At 40.7% G+C, this 7,500-nt stretch overlaps 1 protein-coding gene across 2 annotated transcripts in view; it reads right to left on the bottom strand.

Moving 5' to 3' along the window:
* Nucleotides 1–7,500, bottom strand: part of LOC137992673 (recQ-like DNA helicase BLM) — a 112,836-nt gene that overhangs the window by 69,550 nt on the left and 35,786 nt on the right. The gene's annotated exons all lie outside the window — the stretch shown is intronic.

Genomic DNA, 7,500 nt, shown 5'->3' with positions numbered 1-7,500 from the left:
CCGAAATTATAAAATAACTATTTATGATTATAACTCTGATAAGAATAAATACGTTTACTTCGCGAAACCTCTTGATTGTAGGCCAAATCACTGTTATTTGTTTACAGTTCATGCGACATGGGCTTGATAGAATTATCAGCGTGTTCTGCATGTTAGAAGTTGACACAGTAAGCGCACAGAAAGCTCATTACACGCTCTTTTGTCTTTAGGGTGTGTAAAAAAGAAAGGCTTCAACTTTAATGAGGATGGCTACTAACACGCAGTTACTACGAACCATGCGTGTGCGTTCACCTTATTCTCTGTTTTCCTGTTTCTCTTAGAAAATCATTAAGGAACGTATTTAGATGGTTTAGACATTTAAAACATCAAGAAAGAGCCATTTACTCACAGTTCTACCTTCCCTAACTTTCCACCACCTAGGATTTTCAGGGTGTTGTTAAGTTAACATCGGGTTCCCCAACATGGTACCAATAAGTGTTGTGGCTCATGGACTATGATGCCACATACAGTGCAGTGTTTTAATCCCATTTCAGACCAGCTGTATTACATGCATGGCATGGCATTCATGGAAAGCATGCAGACTTTTATCCAATTTTAGGGCTAGATCTTAATACATTTTAGTTCTTACTGTGGTTAAATAAAGTTATTGATTAATTGATTGATTCATGCATCTGTGCATCTCAGGACATGCATAGTGTGAGTGTCAATGTTGTTGGTTGAAACTAAAGGGTTTAATTTGGAGCATACAGTACCACTCAGTCAATAATTAAGGCCAAAAAGAAATAATGCAATCGTCTACAGCAAAAACCAATTTTAAACCACAGGTGATTTTCTTTTCAGTTGACTGAGGCCCCGACTATGCAAGGACACTGTGAAGATGAGGATGATGTTTAGTATGCTCAATTCTCCAGCTAAATTAGAGATAAAATTAATTCTTTGAAAAAAGATTAATGAGATTAATTATAAAAAAAACAAGGTTTGTAAAGAATATTGTGAGTGGAAACTACTTAGGAAGAAAGAGCCGTGAGATAAACATGAAGAAAGACAAAGCCACTCCATTAAAACAATTCTGTTATGAATGACGTTGACAGTAAACATCTATTGATTTTTAGGTGCTTGCATTTTTTTAGTGAGGAGCTTTCTTTTTAGACAGAACATGATTGTAACTGTAATAATGGTTTGAAACCAGGAGCCATATACTTAAAAGAGAGAAGTCCTGTAGAGGACTGCTAGGATGACATGGACTGACGTTTTGACAACATGAGTGGAATTTATCTTCAGAGTCAAGTGATGACGACTCACTCTCACCAAGATCAAGATTCTGTCTATTAACCTATGGCATGGTGATCTGTGGATTGTGAGAACAGGTGTGAGAGTGGATGTTTTAATGGTATTTCATTTTTGAAATGTTAAAAGTCCTCAAAACAAAATGTTTAAATAATTATTCTGTACTTGAAAGAAAATCATTTTGCCTTCCTTAAGAAAAATTAAAAATAGGAAACGGTAAAAACGGCCGCAAACAGAATATCTGAACTAGTTAATCACACTAGATTCTGCATCACTGCATCTGTAAATATAGTTTTGCATTCGCTTAAGATCTCCTTATCCGTAAATATATATTTTTGGTAATTTGTTCTTAGTTGAGTAATAGTATCTTGTTTACAATGTCTCTTTTCTAAATTAAAAAAAATATTTGGTATTTTTCTCACCCTCATTATACCACTGAGATTTTGATCCCAGGATCGCGCCTTTACAGTAGTTTGATATTCAAGTTGTGTCCATGGCCTTTGTTTTTGAGGGTCATCCAATGATACGCTAGATAACTGCTTTTCTAAAGTTGTATAAATCATCTGTTCAATTACATTTTGTTTCTTAGCCATTTGCTTTTTTTTTTAATTGCGCAGACAAGTAATGCAGGGAGACGATGATACCGATAATGGCTGAACAAAGCATTCGCAAGCTTGACCTCGGGGCTCTTATAGTGTGTGCAGGCCCGAACAAACAAGCGCTTGATCAAACTTAGGTTTGGCAGATTAATGCGCAGAGCCTCCTATTTGAACGGATTCATTTAGATCACTTAGGCAATCGGACAAGCCAGCCCAAACAGGCGATGCATATTCCAAGACAGAGTGTTCTAGGCTGCAGTACACTTGCAATACCTCTTGACTTGATAGACCTGATTTAACCAGAACCCTTAACACATATAGACGTTTGCGCGCACGTTTGACAATATAATTATTCACAATGACAGCTCCACGACAAGTCAGACGCAATGTACACCCCTAGTATCTTATGGGTAGAAACCTGCTCTATGGGCAAGCCATTGATGAATATTGGGGTTGTTGGAAAGGGCTTATACCTGAGGAACTCAATAAGCCATGTTCTGCAGAAAGTGCCGATTTCATTTGCTATTATTGGCAGCATACTGAATGAATACCTGTGAATGATCTCAACTATTGTTAGGTCATCTACATATTTTGCTCTTAGATTCCAGTTACTAGTTAACTAATTGCCACGTGGAATGACTGCAGGAGACAGTGCATTGCATAATGACAACCTCTGAGACCTATCGGACAGAAAAGACCCCACCCATCTAACGAGGACCTCGTGAACACCCAGAGAACGTAATTCTTCTATCAGGACATTATGGTCCACAAGGTCAAAACCCAGCAATATTGGATAAGTTCTCTCACAATTCGTCCCTGATGCCATTTTTCAAGACTCTCCTTTAGGTCGTGCTGAACTCCCAAGAAATTAGAGCCATTATCACAACAAATCTCTTTCACTTCGCCTCTATGATTGATGAAGCGCGTCAGGCACATGACAAAATCATCTGTGTCCATTGAGTTAACAACTTCCAGGTGCACACAACGGGTAGTTAGACAGGTAAAGAGACAACACCAACGCTTTGCGGTCCCTCGGCCACATTTGACGCACAGGGGGCCGAAAGGGTCCATACCTGTGTACGAGAAAGGTGGTTCATATGCCATGAGCCATGCTTCCGGTAAAGGCGCCATCTGTTGGATCATGGGTTTAGCGAGGGCTTTCTTGCTTCTGATGCATCAGCTAAGGACTGAGCGAACCAGAATGCAAATTTGAGGAATCCAGAAGTCTTCCCGCAACTTGGCAGTCACATGCTCATGCCTCAGATGACCAATGAAATGATGGACATGATGAACAATCATCTCAGCTACAGCATGATTCATGGGCAGAATGATTTGTCGGCCCATGGCAGATTCGGATACTCTTTTCTGGCCGTGTCCATTGACTCTTAGTACTCCCTGGTCATCCAATCCGGGATTTAATGCTGCAATCTTGCTTGATGCTCTGATGGCACCATTTGACTTCAGATCCTTTATCTCCTGTGCATATGCTGAGCCCTGAACAACCTGCAACTGTAGCCACACTCAAATCATCAACAGTTAACCCTCCAGTCTGGACCTTCCCTTTATCTTTAATGAACTGCGTAAATCGTAAGAGCCATGCTACATTGCACCTAAGGCGGGTCCAATCTGAGCAGGTTATTATAAGGACTTGGAGAAGGTCTTCCATAGGATCTTTGATGAGTTAAAATTTCGAGCTTCCTTTCTTCGTTGCAACCGAATCAGGAGTCAGTTTCAGAGAGTGCACACGAGTTTCTTTCGTCAGTTCCAAATCTAAAAGAGGCACAGTTCTAAACTCTTGTTTCGGCCAGGAATGTTCTGGCCCCACAGAAAGTCAGGTCCACGAAGCCAACTGTGGTCAGCGGTCAGAGAAGATGGGGTTAATTCCCTTGACACAGTCTGCAGGATTGAAAGTCCCTGGCACATGATTCCAATAATGCATGGGTGAGTGCTCCTTTATTTCTTCAACTCTGTTGGCTACGAAGGTTTGAAGTCTTCGTTTCTCCTTCTTTAGATAGTGCAGAACAATCTCACTATCAGTCCATAAGAATGTCCTGTCAATGTTCAGTTCTAATTCTTCTCGCAGCATTTTACACACATGAGTTGCAAGTACTGCCACCTGCAACTCTAGTCTGGGAATACTGACAAACTTCACTGGTGCGTCTCTAGCCTTCCGCACGACGAGGGTACAATGAATCCGATCATCCGGGTACTCCGCTCGCAGATAGGATGATGCACCATACCCAACTTTTGATGCGTCTGAAAAGACATGGAGCTGCAACTTGCAGTCTCCCGGGTCACTATCTTGCAGAAAATAGGATCGCGGGATGCGCAACTGAGACAAGGAAGGTAGTTGAGTCTTCCATGATCTCCACTATTCACCAAGAGGCTCGTCCCATCCAACATTAGCCTTCCACAGGACTTGCACCAAACTTCTTGCAGCCAGCGCCAAAGGTGCAGCAAACTTTAGAGTGTCGAGCAAGGAACAACCAGCAGACAAGATGCCACATTTGGTCTTGGGGTGGTTGAGATGCCTTATTTTGAAGACGAGAGTATCCTCTCCAACAAACCAAAGTATCCCCAGTGCTCTTTCAACGGGCGGATCTTCCAAATCAAGGTTGAACCTTTGGTTGGACAGCTTGTCACTTGGAACTGTCTTAAGCACTTCCTTGAATATGACATAAACTTAGTCAGGTTGAAACTATCTTGGGCAAGGATGTCGACCATATCTCGGGCCAGGTGAATGGCTGACTGCTTATCATTCTCAGAAGGGAGAGCATCATCAACATAGAAATTTCCCTTTATAGCTGCTGTGACACTGGGGCTGAAGTCATCAGCATTGTCCAGCAACACGAAACTGCTTAGACCAAAACCATACCGAAACATGTGACCTAATCAATATCAATTTGCAATTCATTCATTCCGCCGCTAGTCGGCCCAAAGATAGAGCTCTATGGGTTTTGGGTCCTGGGATGACTCCAGAACTAGACTCTAATGGGACAAAAATGCGCTGTCAGATCTGATAAGAAGTTGCTGAGGTGCTCAGCAAGTATACCCGGGGAAGTTAAGGTGTCATTACGCATCTGATAAAACCAGTCATGAGAGTCCCTTTGCCCTGCAATTCCCTTGATCTCTGTCCACCAGCGTTTAACATTAGTGTCTTTCAGAGCGGCAACCTTGTTGTTAAAATAATTATGCTTACAGATCTTACATACATATTGCACATTGGCACACCATTGTTTATACACTCACAAATTTTTGCCATGAATAAAAAGAGCCTTCTGTTGCTTCTTGATTGGTCCTTTCAAGGTTTGTCACTTGAGCAGGACCCGACACCTTTCAGGGGAAGAAAACATGCCATATTTATTCAAGACATTAGACCATTCATACTGCCTTATCCACCTTCCAAAGTCGTTTATCCTACTTGGACGGAGGTATCTAGTGTACACATGTTGATTCGATGGGGCATGCTGATGTAGGGCGGTTAGAGGCTTTATCAATGAAGTGTAGTGGTCACTTCGGCCAAGTTTCGGTAGTCATAGCGGGGATGAAAATAAGTTCGGTCTATTAGTTAGGCACCAATCAAGAGTCCCAGTGTCCCTAGTCAACACTTAAGTTGTGTAAGACCAGTGGCATATTTCACCTGTCTCTCAATAATGCCGGTACTAAGAGAGATGAAATCGCAAAACAAATAACAACGAGGCTGTCAGGATGTTTACATAAAAAATGCGTCTGTGCTTCACTTCATGTGGTCAATCAGGTTTTCCACCAAGCCCTTGTTCGGGGGGTGGTAAACAATTCCTAGTACGATGACCGAGACTGCTCAGGGAATGCAATAAGGTCTGATTGTTAGCTGACGAGATTCTATCGCAGGAATTTCATAATCCCTTAACCTGTGACAAGGAGTGCAGCAGCTCACATAAGCACAGACACCAACACTGCCACTAGGCGAGTATTGCATCTGAAAACATTCTCGTTATTTGAAAATTAAAGTTGTCATTGAATAGCACTGCAACAGCAGCCTTTTCACTAGAACAGCAACTGAATAAGGGTTGATAGCCCCATTCAGCTTGCCAGTCGTGCATACTTTAGTACAATGGGCTTCTTGAATAAAGTGTATGGAACCAATTAAACATTTCCTGTCTCTTAAGCCTGTTCCCTAATCCTCTCACATTAATTGAACCCAGTTTCATCTCCATTTCCAGCATTTACATTAAAATGAATGTTGTTGACCACTTTCCTCCATAAGCACCTCCAGTTATTCCGAGTGTAAAATACATGCATAAAGCAATAATTGTGAAACATAAAACATAGAAAATAGAGTTACAGAACAATACCCCAAAACATGTTTAAAAAGAAAAGTAAGGCTTTGTAAGGCAGCGATGTAACTGCCGTGTCTTATTCCAAGTTGGTAGAAAGACATTAAGCATCCACAATAATGTCAACAACCAAAGAATTAAAAAAACAGCTCCTACAGCTAATAAAAAAAAGATCAAATTTAAAATTTAAAGCAATAATTTAGTCTCGGAAATTGCTAATACTAGGTAGTGACAATGGATATTCGAAGATTAGGCAAAGAATATCACGTATATTGAACTACGTCTATGAATAGCTTGTATGGTTCCTATCTGCTAAAAGCTGCGCGCTTCCAACATTTTCGGGATGAACCTCTTGCAAATTTCAATCACTTGCCTTGGCAGGTCAACACCAATTCCTAAACCTTGTTTCCCCGCAATAGAAGAACAATGGGCAAAAACATTTTCACGATCTTTATTGCTCTGGGTTCTTGCTCTGTTTCCCAATTCTATGCACTTGTTGAAACTCTATATCACAGGCCTTTCTCATTCCCAATTTAGTTTGTAAAAAATTATACAGGATCTCAGTAGTATCTTCATCGGGAGTCTCTTCATAGATTCTGTAGAACCATAAATTTTTGCGGCTTTGGTACACTTCATAGTCTAAAAGTTGTAATCAAAGTTTGTTTGGTTCATCCTCGGTTTTTTCCCCCAGGCCTTTACTTTTGCTTGTTCCTCTTCAACGTCTTTGTTTAAGCTAGCCACGCTGTCCTTTAATATATTTATCTCGCTTGTTAAGTTTTTTAAATCCGCTCTAATTTGGGCCACTTAAATTTGATCTGCAAAACAGCATTTTGTCGACGGACTGTTGAAGAAAGCGAATTTGCGAAGTTATTGCATCAAGTTTCAATAACTTTGAGAGCGAAATCTTCAGCCAGGCTCAGTGCTGTTAAAATGACGCCTCTGTTCTCGATGTTAATCTCTTCTCCTCTTTTCTTTGCTTGAAATCAGGAGAATAACTGCTGCTCTTTCTACTTTTTCTTTTGATAAAAGAAAGCAATTCCATATGATAAAATAATAAATAATTTGGAAGATTTTGAAGGGAGCTCACACTTTCATGACTTCACAGATTCATGCTCCCTTTTAGGCTTGGCTAAATCTATATATTACTGCATGCTAATGCACTAATGGTTTACAGCGGCCAAAGACCTTAGAAATATAACTATTGTCAAAAATGAGCTAAACACAATAATCATTATGGAGATCAAACTGCCTTAACTCCATGACAGAAATGTAGGCATGTTCAGCTCCTGGAGAAACAC

Source organism: Montipora foliosa, chromosome 2, assembly GCF_036669935.1.
Source record: "Montipora foliosa isolate CH-2021 chromosome 2, ASM3666993v2, whole genome shotgun sequence".
Lineage (NCBI taxonomy): Eukaryota > Metazoa > Cnidaria > Anthozoa > Scleractinia > Acroporidae > Montipora > Montipora foliosa.
This window is presented reverse-complemented; position numbering and strand designations above follow the sequence as displayed.